Source organism: Zootoca vivipara, chromosome 14, assembly GCF_965207765.1.
Source record: "Zootoca vivipara chromosome 14, rZooViv2.hap1.1, whole genome shotgun sequence".
NCBI classification, from domain to species: domain Eukaryota; kingdom Metazoa; phylum Chordata; class Lepidosauria; order Squamata; family Lacertidae; genus Zootoca; species Zootoca vivipara.
The window spans coordinates 27,204,563-27,232,056 of record NC_142597.1 but is presented as its reverse complement, the minus strand read 5'-3'; the positions used below and the strand labels follow the sequence as shown (position 1 = coordinate 27,232,056).

General features: G+C 44.1%; 1 protein-coding gene across 5 annotated transcripts in view; it reads left to right on the top strand.

Moving 5' to 3' along the window:
• NTM (neurotrimin) overlaps window positions 1-27,494 on the top strand; it is an 831,268-nt gene that overhangs the window by 263,816 nt on the left and 539,958 nt on the right. The window contains exon 2 of one of the 5 annotated variants that reach the window (XM_035139813.3): window positions 23,516-23,690. The exons of the other annotated variants lie outside the window; for them this stretch is intronic. The gene's annotated coding sequence lies outside the window, so the exon portion shown is untranslated. The remainder of the gene's footprint in view (window positions 1-23,515; window positions 23,691-27,494) is intronic. 5 annotated transcript variants of the gene reach the window in all.

The window sequence follows — 27,494 nt, the reverse complement described above, 5'->3', positions numbered from 1 at the left end:
GGCGGGTGAAGACTGACAGCTTAGACCAGCCTGCTATAAGAAACTCTTATTGCGGCAGGCTTTTGAAACATAATGGCTTCTTAATTAAGCCAAGTGACAGTTTTATTTCCTGGAACCCATTTCCAGAGTTCAATTTTATTTCTATGCAGAATTAATATTTTGCACTTAGAAATAATAACAGACAACAGGGAGACGGATGGGGCCAGGGTCGTATCTCTGCTCCCATTAAGGAAGCCCTCTTGCTGTCGTCGGTAGTTTCAGCGAACGGTACTCAATTTCCAGTGCTTGTTCGGCAGAAAACAAGGCATGAATCAATATAATTAAAACAGTGCTGCTCAGGCCAAATTAAGAGAAGATGATTATGTCAGCACAATGGGCCCCTTTCGACTTGCGCGTCAGGACACGTACACAACCATGATACACTCCTTTGAAAAAGTTTTTTTTTTAATAATAAAAAAATCCTGATTCATTAATCCACGATTCCTACTTCTCTTTGGGTCTGTACTCAAAGCCACTAAGGTTTATGATAGAGAATGAGCATTCCATGCATTAAAAAATGCTTTGAGAGTGGGGAAGGTGGAACTGAGCCAGGGAGGTGTTGCAGATAGTGGGTTGGATTTGGGCCAGGGAATCCCAGGGTCCCTGTAGGGATGGAGGATAAATTTGTAAGGTCTGCATTTTAAAGTGACCTGATCTAATACGCCAGACCAGAACTTAGGTGCTGATTGGAATGCACCTGCCAATCACTTCTCCTAATTTCGCAGTCCAGTTTCAGTTAAAAACAATACACAGAGAAATGTGCGGATTGCTGGAAAAATACACATGAAATGCATATTTTTAGGGGGAAATATGTCTGTCTGCTAGCAGGGACCCAGGTGGCGCTGTGGTTAAACCACTGAGCCTAGAGCTTGCTGATCAGAAGGTCGGCGGTTCAAATCCCTGTGACGGGGTGAGCTCTCGTTGCTCAGTCCCAGCTCCTGCCAACATAGCAGTTCGAAAGCACGTCAAAATGCAAGTAGATAAATAGGAACCGCTACAGCAGGAAGGTAAACGGCGTTTCCATGTGCTGCTCTGGTTTTCCAGAAGCGGCTTTGTCATGCTGGCCACATGACCTGGAAGCTATACGCCGGCTCCCTCGGCCAATAATGTAAGATGAGCGCGCAACCCCAGAGTCGGTCACGACTGGACCTAATGTTCAGGGGTCCCTTTACCTTTACCTTTATGTCTGCTAGCAGTGCTGAGTGTTCCTTTATCAGGTTTGGAGGTCTTGCTGTATCTTGTATGTTATGATTCTAATCTTGGGAGTGAGTGAATCATAGTGGTTCTATACACTCCAGGGTATAGAATATTATTGAGTGTGAGTGGTTTTTGCATGAGTGCTTGGTAGAAGTAATGCTTCGAGCATTGAATGGCTGTAGGGGTCATATGAAATGGAAGGTAAGTGGGATTGGATGAATAACTGTATGAATGTTGTGTTGTTTGAGTTCTTATTTTATACTCCTTTCTAATGCTATCTGGTTTTATGTGTTTTATGTTTATGGATATCGTTCAGGGATTTTGACATGGTCATGTTTGTACATGTGCGTATATCTATGTATATACACACTTATGTGTTTACCTTTTGTAAACCACTTCAGAACCTTTTAGATTATAAGTAGCATATAAATGGAAATGTAAGTAATAAATATAATACTTTAGAGGGAAATGCACTGAAAAGCCTACACAAATGTGGATTTCAAGGCAAGAATGGATGCAAAATGTGTATAGCTTTTTGAGTGTGCATGCATTTTAAATCCACAAGGAAAGAAGTTTGAGTGCATGTAAAACTGATAGGGAATGGAAATAGGCTGATACATCATCCTAGGTCTCTGAGGTTAGAGACTGGTACTGGATGTGGAGGCTTACACTGGTGCCTAAACTATAGCAGGCAGGAGGTACTCCACTGTTGACACGTCAAGGGCAGAAGGCCAATGTCCGTGTCTTCATACTATGGCATAGATGAGTAACCTTTTCTGGTCAGCAGGTCAGATCCTTATTTCTCCACACCTGGAGGGGTCCCTATGACATCAAATGACACTATGCTTTGAAACCCTGAATTATGGGACTTCAAAGCATAGGGCAAGGCTTTCAGAAAGCCCTGCCCTGTGCTTTGAAGTCCCAGAGGTTGGGGGTTCTGTTTGGAAGCCTTTTTGCAAAGAGCCCTAAGCTGCTCTTAAACCTACCAGTTCAGTGCTAGGGGCCACATACCACTGGTGACAAGGGTTACATGCAAAAGTGGGCAGAGTAAAGGATACAAATGTCAGCTTTGTACAGTAAATTACATCCCAGCCATGCTAAAACCAGACATTTCTACAGACACACACACACACACACACACACACACACACACACACACACACACACACTTCAAGGAGCATGTGGACTGGGGAGAGCCCTGAGGATGAATTAGAGAGGGTTCAAGGGTAACATTTATTTCAGGACCACAACCATAGCCTGATCATTTGTGGTGCCTGTAAGCATATGCAGCGTCAGGTAACTCACTTACCTTGATTCCATCTTAAGAGAATGAGAGCCCCAGAAAATATCGACTATGACAAACATCTGGCTAGCTTATTTAGCTGCACCTTTCACAGAAATAAATTTACCATTCATCATGTGCCATGCATTATACCTGAGTCAGATCCAGCTCCGATAGTTTCACGTACGTATCAGAAACCCATGAACAAAAATTGTTCAGTTTTAGTTTGAAGGTTAAATGCCTGTGCATGTAAATTAGATGTACTGACCTTTTGTAGTGTGTGTGGATTGTTTTCTGGGACATACCAAGGAAGGGAGACAGCTGTTTGGTAACAAGACTTATTATTCACTGTCCTTCCTACCATGCATCTATGCTTACACATTTCCCTCCCTGCCAAATCAGAGCAAAGGACCCACAGTTTAAATCTGGAGCTGCTTAAAATGCACACCCCATTATGGCAACTCTAAGTCTTGGAGCTGGAATGGGATGTGACCTCATCAGAGGAGGAGCTCATCATGAATAATAATAATAATAATAATAATAATAATAATAATAATTTATTATTTATACCCCACCCATCTGGCTGGGTTTCCCCAGCCACTCTGGGCGGCTTCCAACAGAAAAAATAAAACACAGTAATCTATTAAGCATTAAAAGCCTCCCTGAACAGGGCTGCCTTCAGATGTCTTCTAAAAGTCTGGTAGTTGTTTTCCTCTTTGACATCTGTTGGGAGGGCGTTCCACAGGGTGGGCGCCACCACCGAGAAGGCCCTCTGAACCCAGGAGCAGCCAGAATCAAACCCCTGATATTATACCTCAAGGCCATAGTGTACCCCAGACCCTTAGTATTCCCCAGCTGGTATCACTCCTTGGCTCTGAACACACCCACAATGGCTGCTGTGGTCTCAGTGACAGTGACAGCAGCAAATTAAATTTCAGTGTCAATGCTGCAGTGCTCACATGGTAGTTTATTTAGAGCAGTTTACAGCAATAATACATTAAAAATACAATGCAAACCATATTAAAAGAATTTTTTTTAAAAAAAAACAACAGACATCAAATAATCATTCTGGAACGATGCATTCTTAATTACATGTGTAGGCTTGGTGGAATAGAAACGTTTTCAGCAGGTCTTTAAAAGTTGGCATGGAAGGCAGCTGCTTAATAATAGTAGTAATAATAGTAGTAATTTGTTGTTGTTATATTTATTATTAAATTCTGTCCTTTTGACTGGGTTGCCCCAGCCACTCTGGGTGGCATCCAACAAAATATAAAAATACAAAATATTAGAACAGAAAAACAAAACAAAAACCCTCTAACAGGAGGGAGGCTTATTGGCAGAGCATTCCACGGGACTGAGCCAATTACACTAAAGGCTCAGTTTCTTGTTGTCAAATGAGTCTCACCAACTCAGGGGAAAACAAATTCTGCTCCTGTAGGTGACCTCAGTGATGAGTTGGGATGCTATGATGGTTTAAGTGATCCTTGATATACCTTGGACCTAAGTTGCCCAGGGCTTTGTAAGTTAACAAAAGAGTTCTACTCAGAACTCTACTAGTACAGTACTCCTGGAGAGATGGCTCAGCCAGGCAGGCTGGTTATGGAAATTCTTAGTTGCTGCCTGGAAGCTGCTTCCTAAAACTCCACACACTTGCTCTTAGCCTGAGAGTCGTCTGGACAGCTCCTTTTCTGGTTAGCTCAGCACTACAGCATTTGCCCAAGAGCCCCTGCCTATCATGCCACGAGCAAATTGACCTGAAGAGCAATGTGGTTTAGGGACTAGCTGTCTGGAAGTGGACGAGAAGCAAAATTATTCTCTGGTTTAGATTAAAATATAATCCATGGAAGAATTATAGGATCATAATACTTATCCTAAATATGAAGCAAACATTAAGAGCTCTTGAGATGCATACTTCCGAGCCCAGTAATGCAATCTTTGATAACCTCTCTAACCTCAAGGCAGTGCCAGATAGGATAAGGAATGGAGAGAATAGAAATGAGAAAAGGCTAAAGAAAGAACTAACAGCTTTGAGTTAATGGATCATTTTAAAATGTAACTTCTGGTGCATAGTGTGCCTTATAAGAGCTACATCTGGGAAATCAGGCATGGCAAGATGAACTTGGTGAAAGATGATCTCTAGAAGTGCATGTAAATGAAAAAAGGACCTGGCCTGGTTTTTCCCTCCCTGATTTAAGAGTCTTTTACCCAAGTTGATACATGGCATCTGAGACTGAACTGCCAATGAGCTGCAGGGATTTGGAACACACTGAGACAGTTCATTTCTGTACGTAAATCGTTAAACTGTGAAGATGGAGGCAATATGAAGGTCACCCTTCTCCTTCCTTGCACATTCCTGCGCAGACATATAGACACCCTGCCCAGCCCAAGGAACAATCGTGCCTGACACATTCCTAACAGATTAGCGCATATGAAAGAACACCGCCTACAGTTATCCAGATTATACGGAACATCTCAGGCACAGTCCAAGGGAGAACCAGGGTGCTCTGTGTTGCAGGTGGTCAGAGGTCAAGCAGCAAGCTAAACGGGATAAACTCAAATGCCTCAAGCAAATGAGGTCGTGTGCAAAATGAGCCACCAGCCTGTTGATGCTGCAAGCATGAGGATGCTGGATGCAGGCAGCTGGTGTATTGAGAGAAATAATAATAATAATAATAATAATAATAATAATAATAATAATAATAATAATTATTTATTATTTATACCCCGCCCATCTGGCTGGGTTCCCCCAGCCACTCTGGGCGGCTTCCAAAAAAACAGAAATTCTAAAATACAGAAATCCATCAAACATTAAAAGCTTCCCTAAACAGGGCTGCCTTGAGATGCCTTCTAAAGGTCTGGTAATTGTTCTCTTTGACCTCTAGTGGGAGGGCATTCCACAGGGTGGGTGCCACTACCGAGAAGGCCCTCTGCCTGGTTCCCTGTAACTTGGCTTCTCGTAATGAGGGAACCGCCAGAAGGCCCTCGGAGCTGGACCTCAGTGTCCGGGCAGAACGATGGGGGTGGAGACGCTCCTTCAGGTATACCGGACCGAGGCCGTTTAGGGCTTTAAAGGTCAACACCAACACTTTGAATTGTGCTCGGAAATTGGAATTGCAGCACTGCTAGGGATAGGGGAATAATTTGTTGTGTCCAATTATTTTTTATTGCCTACCTGGCAGGCAGACAGTGTGCCAAGACAGAGTTCTAAGTCCAAAGATCAGGAAACACAGTCCAGTGTCAGTCCAAGCAGAGGCGGAGCTAGCTGCTGTGGCACCCAGAGTGGCACACATGCTGTGCACCCAGGGGCAGGGCAAGTGTCCCACGGGGGTGGGGTGGCGATGTCACCCCCCTCAGGGATGATGACACCTGGGGTGGCTCGCACCCCCCTTTCCTCTGCCAGTGAGTCCAAGTATGCCAAGATAGGAATTCACCAGTCAGGATACAGTCCAGAGTCAATCTCGAAGTAGAAACCCATGAAGGTCCAAGGAGAATCCCATGTGAAGTCCCTCGACACGGGGACTTGAGCAGACACAACACCTCGGCTCTGCTGCCGCCTTATACTGTGTCTACTGATTGCAGCATCTGGGTTTGATGAGGGATATGACCCTCACCTGCTCTCAGTTTGCCCCAGCTGAGAAATCACTTGCCTCCTTTTTAAAAATATATATATATATATATATATATTTATTAAGATTTTCTGATACATATAAGGATCACATTTAACATTCACAAGAAAATACCATACAAATGAGAGAAAATTTAAAAAGAAAAAAAACATTAAAGAGGGGAAAAAAAGGAAAAACAGCAAAAAAGAAGAAAAATATACAGAAAACAAATCTTATACTTATGACTTATTAATAACTTCGACTTCCTCGACCCTCCCTCTCCGAGTCTAATTTAAATCCCACAAATACAGCTATTCATACTTAAACAGAAAATAAAAATAAAAAATAAAAAGGAGAACATTTCAATATCATTCCTAATAACATTCTAATTTTCACCATTAATCTCATAACTAACTTCATATTGTTAATCCCTTTAGCCTATAATCCCCCCCCCACAAATACTCCATTCCTTCCTTTACTATTTTCACTATCCCTTTTAACATCAGATAAAAACTTTTTTCATCCCTCCTTCCCCTGGTTGCCAATTCTCCAGATGCCTAGACAAGTTCCATTAATACCTTTCCAGTTCCAGACCGTCTCAATCCGTCCACTTAATACATTCACCCATATTCTCACCCCACACCAGCTTTGATCCAGTTCAGCCAATCACTTGCCTCCTTCCCCAACTGGCCAGCTAGTGAACTAGGCTGCAAGCCCTGGCCTGCCTCTGCTGCCTGGAGTTCCCCGCCTGCTTCTTCTTACGTCTTAGGACCCGCTGTGTTCATAGAGATGGGGGCCTCTCTGGCTCTGGTGATGGGTCCCGCTGCTTGGCTACCTGTGCACTAGCTCCTGTCCCCTCATCATCCTCTGTCACCCCGTGAGTATTATCTACACCAACCTGTCGCTCCCCATCCCCAGCTTGTTCCCGTGTGACCCACTTCCAGCAGCACCCCTCAACTCTTCCTCCTCTTCGAAGTCCTGCCAGTTCATGACAAAAATCTATATACTGCTTGATTGTAATAAAGAAAAACCCTTGCACCCCTTTACTTCACATGGTGGCAAGACTATCGGCAGGGCCTTTCCTACTAATCCTAATACAGGAGGCGATTGATGCAGGAGGAAGCAGTAAATGAAACTGCATGTGACAGAGGCCTCCAAATTAGAGATATTTTTGAGACAGTAAAGGAATGCTAAAACAAATTACAGTTTAATTTTTAAAAAGTGACCGGTCAGTGACCATAGCCAATAATTTTGAGAGTGCTTACCTCTGCATCAGATTGCAACAACTATAACCATGAAAGGCCATTCTTCAACTTCTTTCTCATTCCCTACCAGGGTCAACATAGTTTCAGAAAATAAGCATGCAGTTTGCTGATTAAAATTTCACCTCACTGATTAATCAACTAAATTCCAGTTGATTAATCTGGTGATTAAACTGAAAAGTTGGGAAAGATTGAGGGCACTAGGAGAAGGGGACAGCAGAGGACGAGATGGTTGGACAGTGTTCTTGAAGCTACGAACATGAGTTTGACCAAACTGCGGGAGGCAGTGCAAGACAGGAGTGCCTGGCATGCTATGGTCCACGGGGTCACGAAGAGTCAGACACGACTAAACGACTAAACAACAACAAACTGAAAAGAGATTGCAGTTGTAAACCTTTTTTCCTGTCTCTTGGAATATGAATTTGAATCATTCTGTTGTCACAAGGCATAGGCAATTAGGAAGGAATTGCATGTTGGACTCCCACACTCCCCCGGCCACTACCACTACCACACTCTGTGTTTTGAGCCAGATCATCATGCTCTGAATCTAAATACAGGATGATCAGCCAGTATCTCTCTCTTTTACGTAGATACACACACACACACACACAGAGAGAGAGAGAGAGAGAGAGAGAGAGAGAGAGAGAGAGAGAGAGAGAGAGAGAGAGAGAGAGAGAGCTCTATACAAGGTTGATGACACCCTTTAAGCCCATTGCTTTGAGCTACGATCTACCAGTAAGTAACAAAAGCTGACCTTAAATGTGGGATTAATTACAGTTGAAGGGAAATTGCAGGGAGAACTCAAGCAAGCCAAACTGTGTGAGCACTGAACCTGCTTAAATCTGTGATTAAACTCTGCTTGCGTCACACTGTTTGCATGGGGCTCTTAATCACCCATGTGTTCTCTGGGTGGCCTGAGTGAAGGGCAAATGTTTCCTCAATGCCAGGCTACTGGGGGAAGTTATGCAATGCTGAATTTTGCTAGGGAGAGGTTTTATCTGATGAGCTGGACACGCTCACCCAGAAACTCCCAGTTCACCTTAGGGGCGGTTCCTGCCATGTGTTAAGAGCTAAGCCCGTGAGTGGCTTTACGTGTGTGCACAAAATCAGCAGCAGCTCACATGGGTGGGCCACAAATAGGATGGATTAAGCCTGATTGGGAAGCCAAAAATAACCCTTATTGCTGTTGAATGGGGACATCCCAGGAGAGCAGACAGAGCTATGACCTGAAAGGAGGATTTGAAGCCTGTTGCCACTGCCTCAGCTTTTGTGGGAATGAGTTAGTGGGAGGAGCCCAAACTTTCATCAACCCCTGCTCATCAAAAATCTGAGCCCTATTAAAGTTTAGTTGCTATGCAGGGACACAGAATATATGAGCAGACATCCCTTACCCCACAATTCATAGTGGTGAGAATACCATTGTTACTTTGATTTGGAAAAAAACTAAGGTTGACACAGAGCTACTTGAGATTTGGTCTTTCATCTCTAATCCAGAATATATATATATATGATCTCACATGTAGGAGAGGAGCGTTTGCAGAGATGGAAACCTTTATTGCTTTTGCACTTGACTGTTCGATTTGTAGCATCATTAGCTTCACTCTGGTCCAGCAGTTCTATTTTCAAAGGTAGCCCAGAGGGTGTGGAGGGATGGGGGAGAGAATTGGCCCAAAGCAATCTCAACCGGCTCATGTCCATGACAGATAAAAAGATCAAACATACACAGTCCTAAGATGTGGGAGCTTAAATATCCCAGCTGTCATGCAATGGTGTGGCAACGGAGAATAGGAGCCAAGCAATGTGAGAGGAGAGATGTTGGTGTGAAGCACAGCATGTTGTGCAATCGATCTCTTTATCTACATTGGCTCTTGGTATGTTTCTGAGCACAATTCAAAGTGTTTAAAGCCCCAAACAGCCCTGGACCTTTATACATGAAGGAGCACCACTACCCCCATTGTTTAGCCCAGGAACTGAAATCCAGCTCTGATCATAACTGCCAAGTCTCCTGCTGAAAATTGTGGGATCAGCAGCGGCATGGCACCGGAAGTTGCGTAGAAGCAACGTCCGAGGCCGCTCTGACCATGTGTGGGCACCAGAAATAGGGCAGAACGACGCCGGAAGTCGCTTCTACACATGCGGCCACCACCACCTCCATGCGGCCACCACCAAGATGGCTGCCAGGCATGTGTAGAAGCAACTTCTGGTGCCGCTCTGCCCTATTTCCAGTGCCCACACATGGTCAGAGCAGCACCCAAAATGGAGGCTCCATGGCAGGTAGGAAATCCGGGGGATTTCTGGGATTTTTCTCCATTCAGGAGAACAGCGGGAAACGGATTAAAATCCGGAGGTTTCCCGCAAAAATTGGGATACTAAGGCTCTGATGGCCTTCTGGTGGTTCCCTCACTGTGAGAAGTGAAGTTACAGGGAACCAGGCAGAAGACCTTCTCGGTAGTGGCGTCCACCCTGTGGAATGCCCTCCAATCAGATGTCAAACAGATAAACAACTACACAACTTTCCCAAGACTTCTGAAGGCAGCTCTGTATTGGGAAGTTTTTTTATGTTTTACATTTCACTGTGTTTTTATTAAACTGGAAGCCGCCCAGAGTAACTGGGGCAACTGAGTCAGATAGGTGGGTTGTTGTTGTTGTTGCTGTTGCTGTCAATAATAATAATAATAATAATAATAATAATAATAATAATAATAATTTATTATTTATACCCCACCCATCTGGCCGGGTCTCCCCAGCCACTCTGGGCGGCTTCCAACAGAAAAATAAAACACAATAATCTATTAAACATTAAAAGCCTCCCTGAACAGGGCTGCCTTCAGATGTCTTCTAAAAGTCTGGTAGTTGTTTTCCTTTTTGACATCTGTTGGGAGGGCGTTCCACAGGGCAGGCGCCACCATGGAGAAAGCCCTCTGCCTAATTCCCTGCAACTTGGCTTCTCGCAATGAGGGAACTGCCAGAAGGCCCTCGGTGCTGGACCTCAGTGTCCAGGCAGAATGATGGAGGTGGAGACGTTCCTTCAGGTATACTGGACCGAGGCCATTTAGGGCTTTAAAGGTCAGCACCAACACTTTGAATTTTGCTCGGAAACGTACTGGGAGCCAATGTAGATCTTTCAAGAACGGTGTTATGTGGTCTTGATAGCCAATATTGAGGCTGATTCAGCATGCTAGCTTAAGTTGAATATGTTGATATATTTATTTCAGAAGAATTTAGTAGTATCAGGACTCTTTAGAGCAGGCATGGCCAAAGTTGGCCCTCCAGCCGCTTTGGGACTACAATTCCCATCATCCTTGACCACTGTTCCTGTTAGCTAGGGATGATGGGAGTTGTAGTCTCAAAACAGCTGGAGGGCCAAGTTGGACATCCCTGCTTAGAGCAAGGAGTAGCCACACCTCATTGTGATTGTGACCATAATTTGCTTCTGCAAAAAGAAACACACATGCCAGTTTGGATATGCCCATGTTAATAATTGCCATACTCATTTTGCAAATAGCTTTGCAACTGATGGGTGCCAAGTGCTGAATTCTGTTATTTGCCTCCCACTATCATTTTCCTGCAACCTCCACATCGAAGTAAGTTCACAAAAGCACTTACTTTGGTGATGGGACCATAGAGGGGCTCTCAGGATATGATCAATCTTCCTTCCTTGCGGGATAGCATTTCTCTCTGTCTGTCTCTTTTTCCTTACAAGATCTTGAGAGCTCTATAATTCATAATCCTGCAATGTGGGGGCTGATAATTGCCACCTAATCACTGGAGAAACAAGGCTAAAATATACTGAAATAAGCCATAAAACTCATTACAAGATAACAAGATTCTATCTATTCTCAGAGGTCGCTTTAAAGCTGTGCAGGTCAGGGAGCTAATCACCTCATTCAGTGGAAGCAATGGAGAGAAGGGGCTGCTCTGGTCTCACTTGTTCAGCTCTCAGGTCTGCAACTGGTGCTGATGGAGAAAGGAAGAAGATCTTGATGGACTGTCAACTCCCAGTTTGAAAAACGCAGACTTTTCAGGTGGGGGCTCTAGGGATGGGAGAGCAATTCAGATTGCTTTGCTTTTTAATACAAATATATGTCCAAGTTGCAATTCTCAAAACAATACATGAATCAGTCTTGGCTCAATGGAAGAGCACATGTTTTACATCAATAGGTTCTCTGGTTCAATCTTAGGTGGGGATGGGAAGGACCTCTGCCTGAAACTCTGGAGAGTGGAGGGATATAGGAGTAGAATATGATGAGTTAGGGGCAATAAACCCACTGAAACCACAAAATGGTTCACTTACAGTTCAAACTAAATGCCAGCTGTCCAGTTTTCATTGCCTATTTTATTTTTTTCTTTAATTAATTTATATTCTATCATTCAAAATATGCTATCCTTCCACAGTGGTTTAAAACATTTAAGAACAATTTGAAACCATATAAAATATTAAAGAAATCTATTAATCATAGCAGCAGTAAAACCCATCACATCTCCAAAATCCAATTCCATTTCACCAAGTCCTATATATATATATATATATATATATATATATATATATATATATTCCTGATCTGTCCTCAGTTGGGAGCTGATCCAATAACCTGCTTCTGATATCTTAATCCTAAGGATTATACTAACATCCAATATAAATATGGATCTTGTTGTAGTTCTGGGTTTAAATAACCAACTCGTTTTGCAGCCAAAGTTAGAGATGGGGGAGGAGTGTATGGGAGCAAATTTCAGCACATAAATATTTGTGTGTTTAGACCTTTAAACCTCCCCCTTAAATAAATTCAGACGAGACTCAAATTTTGGTTTGTTTTTTGGCAGAATTTAGGCCACAACTTTATTGATTACAGCAAGTGAGTGGTTGCATAGGCTCTGGTTCGACTAGCTCCTTGCACCGTTGCAGGTAGCGCTGACCCAGGGCACTACCATAGGTCAGCCTAGGGTGAACACCTGGAATGGTGGAAAGCCGGGGACATGCTATGTCCTCCACCCAGATGTCCCCTGGACTCAGGCACGGGCACAACCCCTCGCAGGGTTGACCAAACCATTGAGTCCCTGGATTCCTTTAACGGAATACCCTTCACATAGGGATGGCAAGAGCGTTCCCTCATCCCTATCACCTGAACCAGAGCCTATTCACAACCTTACAAGTTGTGACGATTTGCTACGCGGCAGGCGAAACCCAAATGGCACCAGCCAATCAGCCAAGTGGGGAAAATTCCTGCCATGCCCCTGTCCCAACGACAGACGACACACGATGGCATAGCAAGGTCAAGCATGCAAGCCCTAAATATAGGGAGAGGTGGGCGGGTGTTCCGATGCACTGACCAAGAGAGAAAGCTCAGGGTCATGTGCATAGGCATATATAGGTCCTTTGATCCATTTTGGCTAGCGTCCCATTGGTCAGATTGAACCCAGCATCAAGGGATCTACTAATAGGGTGTTGCAGCTATCCAATCGTACCCACCCAAAACACAAGGGTTTGGTTTCCAGGTCTCACTGCAACACATGCCCTCTTTGGGGGAGGACACGATTTAGTTTCAAATTTATATCCCATTTTCTTGACCCAAGCAGAGGTTCTGCAGAGTGGCTAGTGCAATATCTAATACTAAAATGTAAGTCCAAACATAACAGACAACGAGAAAACACAACCAATATGAATTCATTAAAAGCAACATGCAAAACTCATAGAAAAGAACCCAATATAATAACTAGGGCAGGTGACCCCTCAAATTCAGGCAGCACTCCAACTATGGATGCAGAGCATTGCCACCATGGCTGGTAGCCACTGATAAACCTCGCCTCCATGAATTTGTTTAATCCTCTTTTAAAATCACCCAAGTTGGTGGTCATCACTGCCTCCCATGGGGGTGAGTTCCATAGTTTAACTATGCTCTGTGAAAAGAACTACAGCACAGCTAGAACAGTGGCATAGCATGGGCGGCTATGGGTGCAAAATTGTTAGGAGCGCAAAATTTCAACACCTGGTGCTCAGTGTTGGATTTACGTATAAGCTAAACAAGCTATAGCTTAGGGCCCAACTCTCTTCAGGCCCCCCCCCCAAAAAAAAATAAGGGGAAAAAAACCTGGATGAACATTTCCAAAATATAAGTTTAACAATTGCTTTTATAAAATACATCTTTTGTTATGTGCAAATGGCTTTAGATACCTATTAGGTCCATAAATTACCATATGTTCAACACAAAAACAGCGACAATTTGTTGTTGACAAAGGACAGCTGGACATATAAAGGGCCCCATTACCTTCAGTACCTTAGGGCCTCATCAAACCTAAATCCGGCCCTGCTGGTGCTGCCTGAATACAGCTGTGAGCTTCCATCCCTGAGCTCCATTAAAAACGGCTTCTCCATGCGAACCAGGAAGTGACCTCTCCAGACAACGGAATGACTCTTCTTTTCTTATCTCTGCAGCTGTGATCACCTGAGTGATGCAGATGCCCTTAGGCAGTTGATTGTGCATGTGTACTTCATTTCCCTCCCACCTACCCCCTGCATGCTACCCTGGGCACTGGCAACCCATGCTATGCCCCTGAGCTGGAATGCCTTTTCTTTGCAAAACATCTGTTCACACATGCTGTACTTCTCAAGTAATGCCTGAGTTTGTATTTTTAGGGTGTGTGTGTGAGAGAGAATGTGCACCCTCTGTTTTGCCTTTATTTGTTGGAATGTAGGCACGGTTGCCAGCGGGTATAGCTTCCACACTCCATTCTCGCTTTCGCTAATATTACCCTGGCCAGCAGGATCCCCGCATTTAACTATAGCTGCAGGAGAGCACTTACCAGAAAGCAATTTCATTCTCTCTAGCCAGAGGTACGTGGATGAATCCCAGGCATATAAAAGTCAATCTGCCTTCAGCTCCCGAGACTGCCTTGCTCCCCAGATCAGGCTTTCTCAAGCAGCCAGGCGGGGGGCTGTCAGTTCTGATAGCATCTGCGGTTTTTCTTCATTTAGTGATCTGTAAAATTTTAATGATTGTTAGCATGCTGTAAGTACAGGCTGTATGTGCAGGTCTGCAGCACTTCACACCTTCCTCACTGAGCACAATAGTGATGGGGAGGGGAGGGGGGGAGATGAAGGGTGCAAAGGTACAGAAACGTCCTGCCAAACCCCCAGGAATCTTTGTGAAATGTCAGCAATTCTGGGATTTTTTTGAAGGGTCATTGTGTTCTGCAGGAGGTTTGCAGGAAGGCCAAATGAGACGTGGTGAAGTAAGAAACCTTATTTCTTTCTGCTGCTGCCACTGCCTCTTGGAAGCAGACGGCTCCATGCCTGGGCTTGCAATTTCTCACTCCCTAATCTGGAAGATATAGATTGCATCGCTGGTTGTTTCCTCTGGACCAGAGATAGAAAATGTGTTCAGTGTGGCATTGCCACAGAATCCCAGCAATGTAAACGAGAGGTTCCTCCTTGGGCTAAGCTTGGAGAGGAGCCAAAGAAAGGCCTCTGTGAAAATGCTGTATAATAGTCAAAAACAGAAAACATTTGCCACAGAACTATGTGCTTCTTGTTTAATCCTGTTCCTCTGCAACTGCCATCTCAGCTAAGACATCCAAAAGCCATGCTATGACTACTGGTGCTTCCCTATGCAATAAGGGGATCTTGGACATCTATGTCCTTGCTTCTTACGTCTTACTTTTCTGAGTTTGTCAAAAATCCTTTTTGGTCTCCTCCTCGCACACCTGGAACACCCCCTTGCCTCGATTGGAAATGGCAGTCAACCCCAATATCGTAGGACCACCAAAAGTCACTCAATATATTTTAAAGGGGAGAAGGAGATTCTGCTAGTTGGTCCTTAGCATCCTGTTTTACAAGAGGCCGCATGTGGTAAGTATGTAACGGCTGTGAAATGACAGGCTGTAAAGCTCTGAAAGGAGGTGATCCATTCAGTTGCCACTTTTAAGTATCATCAAGTCAGGTCATTGAGCAAGAGGCCGAAAGTTTGAATGCCTTAATGGAGGTGGGTGTGGAGCCTGCAGCATCAATCAGTGCAAGGAAGGACAGTGGAGCGAGAGAACATGCATGGCAGACAAGTCTGCAGGCAGGAGATTGGCTTGAGTTATTCCTGTATTTGCCACTGATGCATGGCATGGCCTTGGTCTGGTCATTTGCTGCCCTGCCTTGATTACTGTTTGAGGAATATATATCAAGAGTGAGGTTCTAAAAAGCTTTTCATGAATGGACATGTATAAATTTCTCTAGCACTGCTTCTGGCTGCATGGCACCTTCCTTTTGATGAGAATTTACACCACCCTTTGATCAACTACTATAATTCTTTGGGAATTTGTCTGTCTGTCTGTTCTCTAAGCATCAGACACTCCTCAAGATGTTGTGCTGGCAAAATTTGGTTACACTCTTAAAGAAGACTCAATGAACCATAGCTCATGAAAAGGGTTGTTTTTATTCAAGTGTAACAGCATAGAAGATCTGCGAGCAACTAAATACCCATAATCACCTGAGTGAAAAGTTAGTCTGTGCAAGGGAGTTGTCTAAGGAGGGAGGGATCTGGTCTCTCTTCACTATGCTCAGAGTTTCCACCTGTGGCCCTGCAGCCAAGAATTGAAGGAATTATTCCTCCTTGCTATGAGAAGATGTGATTAGCCAAACCCCCAAGATCATTCAGAGAATTCTATCCAGCAACATCCAAAACCGTTCCAAAGTTAATATGCAGGAACAGTTAATTACCGGGGGCTTGCAATTTCCTTGTCATTTCAAAGCAGCTGTGTGGGTGTTTTGTTACCTTGTTGCATCCAGTGATTCTGCAAGCTGAACACTTTAGAACAGCGTTTCTCAACCGCTGTTCCGCGGCACACTAGTGTGCCACGAGACGCTGGCTGGTGTGCCGCGACGTGCGGTGACGAGAAGGGCGATTTGCATTGTCACGTGCCTGGCGGCCGCCAATACACATCGCTGACCCGCCGGAAAGCAATATTTGGCAAGTGTTTCTTACAGTCATAATTATAATATAGGGCGGCACAGAGTTAAATTTTTTAACTTTTTTAATGGTGGTGTGCCTCGTGATTTTTTTCACGGAACAAGTGTGCCGTGGCCCAAAAAAGGTTGAGAAACACTGCTTTAGAACCATGCAAAGGCCTGGAATCCTGGTCCTGAAATAGGCTGTAACCTGTGCCAAATGCTGGGGGAAGGCCCTGGGTCGGAGCAGCTACCCAAACTTCCTTCAAAATAAGTCAGAGGTGTGCCTGGCTGTGCATACTTGGGTCTCAAGAATCTTCTTTGGCGATCACTCATAGCCGAGTAAGATTGTCTTCCATAAACATGATTTTAACAATGGGTCCGTAAGTGACTGTGGAGGCCAATTCTGGATCCACATGTCCTTCCACAGTGGGGACATTGGTTTCCAGGTGGGAGTTGACCATGGTGTAGATTTGCCAAGCATGCCTTCCTCTTAGCATGTTTCTCCCTTGCGTCCTGAGATCAAGTTTCTTCAAAGCCCATGATACCTTTGGTAAAGGCTGTTCTCCAACTGGAGCACTCGCAGGCCAGTGTTTCCCAGTTGTCAGTGTTTATACCTTGCCTTGAGACAGTCTTTAAACCTCTTTTGTTGACCACCAGCATTACGCTTTCCATTTTCAAGTTCGGAATAGAGTAGTTGCTTTGGAAGACGATCATCAGGCATCTGCACAACGTGACCAGTCCAACGAAGTTGATGTTGAAGAATAATCGCTTCAACACTGGTGATCTTTGCTTCTTCCAGTACACTGATATTTGTTCGCCTGTCTTCCCAAGTGATGTGTAAAAATTTTCAGAGACACCGCTGATGGAATCTTTCGAGGAGTTGGAGATGGCGTTTATAAGTAGTCCATGTTTCACAAGCATATAGTGAATTTGGTCATACAATAGCTTTGTAAACAAGCACTTTGGTTTCCCTGCGAATGTCCCGGTCCTCAAACACTCTGCAATTCAATCGGGAGAAAGCCGCACTCGCAGAGCTCAGGCGATGCTGGATTTCGGCATCAATGTTGGCCCTTGTGGAAAGGTAACTGCCGAGAAACCTGTGCCCCTACAATGTGGCTGGACTGCAACTCTCATTGTCCCTGTCTATTGGCCATGCTGTTTGGGGGTGATGGGAGTTGTAGTCCCATAACATACGGAGGGTTCCAGGTTCCCCATGTCTAGATTAAGCCATTGTTGAGTGTCAGCATCTCATTGTGCATGTGTGTGTGCATGTTAAAAGGTTGAACCAATAGGAGCAGAACACATGCCCTGCTTATCCTGTTAAACTGGAAATACCAGCACTGCAGTGTTAGCTGAAACTGGCCAGGGTTTGATGGCAAGCCTGGGTTTGTTTGTCTACTTAAATAGCTGTGTCTGTGGTTTCAGATAACACATCGGAGGTGAGGAGAAAGGAATGTCGTGCCGCCTTGTCAATTGGGTTTGTGTCCCTCTGCCTGGTTGGAGATATTTTGGAGGCCCGCTGCTTCTTTTCTTCCTGTCTTTAATTCTCGATTCTTTTGCACAATGGGCTGGCGAGAGCCTTCTGGCTTTTAGCGATGGAGATTCCCCACAGGTGCATAACGCGCTGCTTTGCCCAATGTGAAAATCAATAAATATGCTCGCTGCAAAAAGGAGGTGGGGGGGAGGAGAACAAATCTAATACACAGAAAAACTCAATATGAGGCAATGAGGGAAAAGTAAAAGTGCTCCTCTAGGGGATAATGGTTTGAAATTGAGGTCTGAGAAAATAATAATTTTTAAAAAAAGAATTTTCCTGTGGAACTAAGTCTGTGTCAGGTGTAGCTGAGCAAAGGGCATTGAGGGGCAGCTACTGGCTTCTTATGACCCTGATTCCATCCAGGAGGAAAAAGGGTTAGTGTGAAGTGTTATGGAGTGCCAACATGATACCCTTCTGATGTTTTTGATTATAAATTCCATCAGGTTTAGCCAGCTGGGCCAGTGCTCAGGGATGATGGGAATTGTAGTCCAAAACACCTGGAGGGAATCACATTGACTGCATCTAACAAACTGGTTATTCAGGCAGGTGCAATACTTGCTTAATGCAGCAATCCCAAACCTATTGTCTGGATATGAGACCCAATGAGTTCTAAGCATATAATTGTGCTGTAAAATAATCCCTACCCCCCAAAAAAACCCTTAGATTAATAATATTTAAGAATTTTTTCAAGGTTTGCAAGATTATAATGTTTTTGTTGTTGCCTGAATTACTTTTTTGTATGTTGCTTTGAAAGGTTTGGATATAAAGCAATCAAGAGATCCAGTTTCTTACTAAATAAACATTTGGGGGGGGGGTTAGGAATTCGAGGCAAAATGACACACTGTTATTGCTGACATTTTCACAGTGATTCCAGCATGCCTCTTTTTGGAAACTCTCCAGCACTCTTTGCAATTGCACTTATTCTCAGCTCAATCAAATGTTATTGTTGAAACCCATAAAGCCTGACAAAACCAAGAAGGAAAACAAACACAAGAAGAGCCCTGCTGGATCAGACCAAAGGCTCAAACTGCCCAACATCCTGTCTCCCACAGTGGCCAATCAGATGCCAATGAGAAACAGAGAAAAGTGAGGGCAATAGCCATTTCCTGCTGTTGCTCCCTTGTGATGGGTAGTCAGAAGCATAATGCCTCTGTTCCTAGAGGTGATATATTATATATAGACTTCATGGCTGTGTTTCAACTTATTCTTACTCTCAGTTGCCCTCAGTTACCCCCAGTTGCATCTTTGGGAAGTCAAGTCTGATTTACTATGTAGCACTGTGATGTCATATAGTTCTTTACGGGATCCCTGATTGGTTAGGATCACCCTTGCAAATAATCCAGAAAATCAGAGGAAGGACCAGAAGACCGAGTAAACAACCATCCTAAACAGCTCATAAGAAGCAAAGACCTTTTTTGGAGGGGGGGGGGTATTTGAAATTGCCCCGTTTTATCCAGAAATTGAAACTTGAGAATAGCAGAATGGATCTAGTCAAAGTCAAATAACCCCCTAATGAAAGAAAACCACAATAGATTTCTGCGTAGAAGAGAAAATTTGGCCCAATGCACCTTCCACTGCCATAGTTTTACATTTCTGTAAGAAGCCTCACTTTCAAAGTGAATCTTAAAGGTGCAACCACCCTTGCGCATTTAAAAACTGATCTGCCTGCTGGCTACAATACTTTTCCAGCTCCGGCAGTTCCCAAAGCCTTGCATAAAAATAGGAAGCAAAGGGTTAATCTCCTTGAAAATTGCTTCTGTTATTATTTTAAAAAAATGAGGGCGAGAGAACCTCTTCAGTTGAAACTGATTAGGAGCAGTTGGGCTGTCACCACTCTTGATTTTATGATAGTCCTATAAAGAGCAGCCGGTAATTCATTGAAACAGACTTTGGTTTTGCACTGCTATGAACTAGGGTTGCATATCAAATAGGAGACTCTTCCATTAAGTTTCTGTGCTTGGGTCCTTCCCTTTCCAAGATATGAGAGATTTGGGGACTTGTGTCCAACCAGCCAGATTGCAGTGTTAGCGGAGGAGGAGAAATTCTCCTGCATTTTAACATTAACCGCCGGTCCTAGACTTAGATGTAGATTGGAAGGGAGATTATTTATTCATTTAAGGCATTTATGGGAGATTATTTATTCATTTAAGGCATTTATACACTGCTTAATCATTTGCATATCTAATTATTATGGACTTATTGTTTTTAAAATATGCATTTTTAGTTCAAATAATGTGCCCCAAGGTGCACGTTTCCAGAAAAAAGTAAGGAAAAGCAGTGCTCTTTGTTTGTTGTTGTTGTTTGTTAAAAAGTGTGACACTTACTGTAACAACTTCATGGTATGTACCAGCACCTATTTTTCTAGAAAAAAGCACTGTGGGGAAGCATGTAGGAATGGATATTTTAAGCGAAGAATGTGTACAAAATATATACTGCAGGGGAAAATGAATGCAATTTAAACATTGGGCCAGATTCCACTGAGTTGCCCTGCTAGTGAAAGCCTTCTGACTTCTGTTAGTGGAATGGGGCTTTTCCCAACCTGCACCCCCAAATGAGCTCAGTGGAGGTGGGTTGTTCTGGAGGACCCCCCAGAACAAAGCGCAGGGAGAGGAGAGGAGAGGAGAGGAGAGGAGAGGAGAGGAGAGGAGAGGAGAGGAGAGGAGAGGAGAGGAGAGGAGAGAGACTGTTTCACTAAGCAAAGAGAAATGCTTTTACAGACAGGTTTGTAACAGTGTGGCCTTGAATTCCTCCCACTGTTACTTTTTTGTAATTAAAAAAGATAAAGGAATCTGCAATAAAGTGTGGCTTATAGTATCGTAGAGTTGGAAGGGACCCTGAGGAACATCTGGTCGAACCCCCCGCAATGCAGGAGTATGCAGCTGTTCCATATGGGCAGGGCCAGATTTAGGTTTGATGAGGCCCCAAGCTACTGAAGGTAACGGGCCCTTTATATGTCCAGCTGTCCTTTGTCAACAACAAATTGTTGCTGTTTTTGTTGTTGAATATATGCTATATGACAATTTATGGACTTAATAGGTATCTAAAGCCATTTGCACATGCAGAAGGTAGGCATCCTATATATAGAAATGAGCAAACCAGTGATATTTTAGGGAGCAGGCTAGCAGGCGGGGCCCATTACTTACATTATAGGAGCCTACTCCACACAAAACACTGTTGCTGTATGCAGGTTTTATTTTATTTGTTTTTTAGCTTATACAGTGGTACCTCGGGTTACAGACGCTTCTGGTTACAGTACCTCGGGTTAAGAACTTTGCTTCAGGATGAGAACAGAAATTAGCTAAAGTGGTACCTCAGGTTAAGAACAGTTTCAGGTTAAGAACAGACCTCCAGAACAAATTAAGTTCTTAACCTGAGGTACCACTGTATTTTGGAAATGTACATCCAATTTTTTCCCGCTTTAATTTTTTTGGGGGCCCCCAAGAGAGTCGGGCCCCAAGCTATAGCTTGTTTAGCTTAAATGTAAATCCGACACTGCAGATGGGGATCGAACTTGCAGTCCTGGCATTATCAGCAACAGAGCTATCCAGGATGAACCAGGATGAAACTGACACAGAACTGAAATTGGCTGATCTGGCCACCCCCAACAGAGAGTAACTCTGGCCTAGCCACCACATGTACGAAGGGCAGAAGAGCACCCCAGCAATCTCTCTGAAGAGCTGTGGTTGTTAATCTGGTTCCTGGGCAAACAATAATGTGCCAGCCTTCCTGACTCTCTGAAGCTGGGCAAAGGCCTGCTTTTGGGGAAGGTGAGAAGCATGGCAGGAAACACTCCTGTGCAAAAAGTACATTTTAATCTTCCAGATAGTCTCTTTGGGGAAATCTTGTCCATCATTTTAATTCACTGCAACTGGACTGGGCCTAGCTCTGTGACAATGTGCTTTGAATTAGCTGAAGTCTGCATGCTCGTGTGTCGGAAAGGTACTAATAATGCTGCATAACCTTGTCTGTAAGCTACTCTGCTGAACTTGATATTATCTCTGCCAGTGTCTATATACCAAGTGCAGATTTCCTCTGTGGCCTTGAGCAAATTGCTAAATGCAGCTCTAGTGCGTGGGCTTCATTTTTTTTTCCCTGCAGAAGGGGACTGAATTTCCCCCTAATGCCACAGCCACCTCAAACGGGTTGAAAATTTAAAGCTCTCTCTTGCAAAAAAAGAAAAGCAGGGTAATGAGTAGAAGACTCCAATTGGATTGCCTCTCCAATATATTTTATTTAGTGCATGTATATACCACCTTTTTCTCCAAGGAGTTTGGGTTGGCATACATGGTTCTCCCCTCCTCATTTAATCCTTACAACAACCCTGCAAGGTAGGTTAGGGTAAGAGGCAGTGACTGGCCCAGAGTCACACCCAGTGAGCGTAATGGCCGAGTGGGGGTTTGAACTCTGGTCTCCCAGGTCATAGTCTGACATTCTAGCCACCAAATATCCTCATTTGGCCTGTGCCATGATTTGGGCCAAACTAACCCTCTAAAAATGAAGAGCCTGCTGGATCAGACCAATGGCTCATCTAGGTCAGTCTCCTGTTCTCACAGTGGCCAACCGGATGACAATGGGAAGCCCAAAGCAGGACATGAACCCAACAGCACTCCTCCTACATCACGTGGCATCAGTTTTGGGCCAGATAAACCTTTAGGGCTTAACTGAAAAGGAAAGATCAGGAGTGGGAAAGCAAATGCACTCCCAATTCTTTCTTCCTTTGCAGTCCAGCTTGAATTTACCTGATTCATGTGAGATGTGATTGACAAGGGGGCAGCCACACCCACTTGTCAAAGTGACCAGCACATATGGGAGAACTTTGAATCCAGCTGGTTCCCTATCCGTGATCTTGTCCCCTTGCTTGATGTAAGAAACGTCAAGTGAGACTATCCCTACAGATAGTTGTCTAGTCTCTGCCTGAAGACTTCTGCTTGTACACCACCAGGAAGGTAGTAAAAACAGGTGGCTCATTTTCAGTGATCTTCTGCATCCATCTTGTCGGTTCACAGTTGTCCTAGCTCAGGGATGCAGTGCACATGGCCCTCCAGATGTTGTTAGACACCAACTCCCATCAGCCCCAGCCAGCATGTCCAGTCGTCAAGAATGCTGGGAGTTTCAGTCTAATAACTTCTTGAGGGCTGCAGATCCCCCAGTCCTAGCTGGTCCTGTGTCCCAGCTTTGATCTTCTTCTGCCCAACTCCCCCTGCCCCATTTTCACCCCGAGCAACCAAAGGCAAGGACCTTTTGATGCTCTTTACTCACCTTGAGATGTGTGTTAGAAAAGTCTCTGTTCTGATTCCCCCAAAACAATGATGGCTCATCTTTGCATTTGTCTCCTTCATACAGTGAACACCTGGCAGCCCCCCCCCCCTTTTGTAGTCTCTCTGAAGTATTTTTCTCTGCCCCCCTCTCTTGACCTCCTCTCTCCAGGGATGAACAAGAAGGGTGTCAGTATAATGGAAACAAAAAAGAGGGATAATGAAGGGAATGTTTGGCCTTGGGAAATGAGTTTTGAAGAGTAAAGGATTTCATCAAAAAGTGAAGGGGATGCAGGGAAAATTGTCATCATTGTTGCAATTTCAAAGCTTGATGTTGACCTGATTTCAAAGGAACTCGTGTTAATGCTTTGCTTTCCTCTCCCCCCTCCCCTTTTCTCTGTTTCAGGTAAGTGACATTTTATTCTGCTCATCCCTACGGCAGAGTTCTGCGCAGGTTATCCATATTTTTTTTATTAAAGTGGCAAAAATAAAAACTCAAAATGAGACATTTGCCATGAGAAAGTAAAGCAAAACAGAGGACGATCAGGAGGGAAGAGGTGGATCCACAAAGGACGGCTCAGGTAGGCATCACCTTAACAAGAGATTTCACTGTTGCTGTGGTTCCTTTGAGGAAGGACTTTTGAAGGAGATGTTCCTAGAACTGGCGGAAAGTGCCTTTCATTACAGTTGGTGTTACTAGGTGTTTTTTTTATTAAAAATTTGAGGAGGGGTTCAAGGAGAGGCGTTTGAAACGGATATCCTGGTTGTTTTGGATGCTCTGCACTGTGAAGCAGAGACAGAGCAGGTGGATGGAACTTGAGAGTTGAGTTGTTCCGTAGCTCTGATGGAGGGATGAAATACCATCGTTCAAGGCAGCCTTCACCAACTCAGTGCCCTGCGGACATTTTGGGTGACAATTCCCATTGGCCCCCAGCCTGGGGCTGATGAGAGTTGTAGTCCCCAAACATCGGGAGGACACTAAGCTTGCAAAGGCTGATCCCAAGTCTTTGTGATGTGCTTCTTGTTCAGCATTCTTGGAGGAATGTATTGGTGCCCATGTTGTTAATGTTTGCTAATACATTGGATCTTTTCTTTCCATAACTCTAAGGACTTTTTGTAACTGTGCTCATTGTTGTGTGTGTGCGCGCGCATGCGTGTTTTACCTGCTGAAATGGCAATGTAATGGCAACGATTTCCTTACAAGAGTTTATGAGCAGCACACTCAAATGGCCACAATAAATGAAAGCTGTTAACAGATTTTTATGTAGCTATTCGTGCAATATTCACCTTTATGAAAAGTGGTAAAAGTGGGTAACATTCCAGAATTCAAGAGAGCTTGAAAAGGTAATTTGGTGATGAGCGTTTTGGACCATGGCGATGGGTGCTGAACCAAAACACACTCTTTTCTTGCTCTGTTTTGCAATGTGGTTGTTAGCTGCATGCAGAAAACGCTGTTTGCTATCACAATATTTGTTGTCGCAAAAAGTTGTTCCTTTTCTATGCCATTGCACTGAAACAACAAGCTGTTGATATACTTGCGAACTGTGTAGGATCTAAGAGGCAATAAATGATTCATTTCACCGATGCGCCAGGGTACCGGTATGTATAATTGCAGGAATTTAACTGAGGGCAGGATAAACAAGGAGCCAACAGGGCTCCTGTTGCTGTACCTGTACTATGCTGACCCGCCTGCTACCCTGCTGCTAAAAAGCTAGTGTGGCTCCACTCAACTGGGTTAGCTACTTTTGATGTTTCCCTGACCCTGTTCAGTGCCACTGGGGTGGGGGGAGAATATGGTAGGTAAGGAAACACCAAGCAGGAACGGCCTCAAGACAAAGAGAATTTCAATAAGATGTTCTGGGAAATAATAAAGAGCTAGGGAGTTTCAGGGTTAGCCTGTGCATTTAGCATCCTCTTCAATTTTGTCCAATTTGTGACCCTAAACTTCTGCTTAATGTTGCACTGTTGAAGCAGAAGGGAAGTTCCTTAGCACACCAGTTAATTATCCCATCTCTCTACCTTCTGCTATGTTTATTCAGTTCTATCTCCACCAAAAACCTGGGCCATTGCTAACAGGCAGCTTTAATTCTGCAGCTGAACATGGTTTAAGTTCTGAAACAATTGAACGGAAGTCAAATAACAACTGAGGTGGGCAAACCTTCATGCAACGAGGATGTCTCATTTGCAATCTGGTCCCCTCTCTGTCGATCATGCCCCCCACCCCCAACTGTCATAAAATAAATTGTCATTATGGTAATCGCTGGTGGGAAAGTGGAATGAAGCCTAGGGATGGATTTTTCCAGACTTTGGTGCCAGGTGTGGCATTGACTGGGGACGAATGAGGTCTGTCATTTTTATTTGAAATCCAAAAGAGAGGGCCCTCAAGACATCAAGTTTGTACACAGCCATTCTGCTGACCATTACAATCAAAAACAAACGAGCACTTTATTTCTCCATGGATGCAGATGGGGTTGGAGTGTTTGCTTTTTGAGAAGAGAGACCAGGCCCTTACTTCCAGATTTTCATTCTGTTTGTTTTCAAATAAATAAACGATAAGGACTGGAGATTTGCTGTTGCCTGTATTATTGCTGAAGTATAATTGGAAGGTTTTATGGATTATAGTGATACGTCTAATTTTCTATTCTTCGCTACCTTGTGAGAAATGTTCTAAAAGGTTCTAAAAGGTGGGAAATGATGGGTTTGCATCCAGCTAACAATCCAGCTAACAATCATTCACAGCAGACCCATTGGAATGAATGTAACTAAGTTCAAGCCCGTTAATTCTGATGCATCTGCTCTGAGTGGGATGAGCATTTAATGCATCCTTAAACGGATGAAGTAAATAAATAAATACTGGTAAATAAATAAACCCAGCTGGGATAGGGGAACTGCCTCTTTACGTCTGGGCGATAGGGCTTGTTGAGTGGGGGCAGTGAGTACTTAGTTCCATACCCTTAAAGCATCTTAAAACATTGCCAAAGGGGAGGGGGAATGCATTGCTGAAAAGAGGAGATATAGATGGTGCAGGTTCATATAAAAGATGCATGTGCTAAATTGTAGGCACAGGTGCAAATTTAGAAACACAGCACCTCTCAATACCAATTTGCTGCTTGGCCAGGTTCAAGATTCTTGTGTTAATTCACAAAGCTCCAAACATATTGGACCCAAAGTCCCTCAAGGACCACCTGATACCTAATACTCTACCGCAGGGACCCCCAAACTGCAGCCCTCCAGATGTTTTGGCCTACAACTCCCATGATCCCTAGCTAACAGGAGCAGTGATCGGGGGAGATGGGAACTGTGGTCCAAAACATCTGGAGGGCCGAAGTTTGGGGATGCCTGCTCTACCTCGATCGCCTTGATGGGGTACGTCTGCTGGTTCCCAACACCCTGCAGGTTCAGGTGCTCTTCATTAGGGACTGAGGCTTTCGCTTGAGTGACCTGTGAAACTTCCTGCTTGTTGAGATTTGGCAGGAACCAAACCTGACAACTTTCAAGCACCTCTTTAAAACGGTACCTTTTAGACAGGCCTTTATGATATGAGTTTTCTTTCTCTTTAACCAACCGGTATCTATTGCAGGGTTTGTTTGTTTGTTTGTTTTTTACGTTTCCAGTTGTGTTTTACAGATATTTGTTTATTGATTTTACTGTAGCTTTGTTGCCAGCCACCTTGATGTATGTTCTGAACATTTAGATCAGAAGTATTCAGGGGGGGGGGGGAGACGGACCTCTTGCCATAGGGCAATAGGTGGTGACATGTGCCTGGCTGAGTCTGCTATGGCTGGGCAACTTCAAGGTCCCTCTTCCTTTCATCCCATGTTATCTTTAAGCTAGACTTGGACTGGGTGGCCCTTCAAATGTGTGACTTCTTCCAATAGAGGAGTGTGTTCTGTAAAGTAGGACATTTAACCACCCTTGTTGTTGAGACACCTGGGATGTTTTCATCTAACCACTTTGATATGTTGCTATGTGAAGTAGAATGAAAATGACAATGGTGGTGGTGATGGCAATGCCATTTGACTATAACTCCTATAATCCCTGGCCATTGGCATGCTGGTTGGACTGATGGAGTCCTACAATATATTAAGAGCAATGGGATCCCCATCTTGCTAGGGCTGGGTCACTGGGTGATATATCGATTTACCGTCCAAAACCAGTTTGAAGTCCATATCGTGAGACCGGTTTCATAATATATGACCTGGCAATATATTGTGAATCGTGTGTGTGTGTGTGTGAGTGTGTGTGTGTGTGTGTGTGTACACACACGTGCACGCATGGTCTGTGCAAAAAAACAGGATGCGGGGAATACCATGAAGCCAACCAATTCCTCTACATAGCTCCATCCTTATTTCAGACATTGTGATATATTGGTAGATTGCAATGTT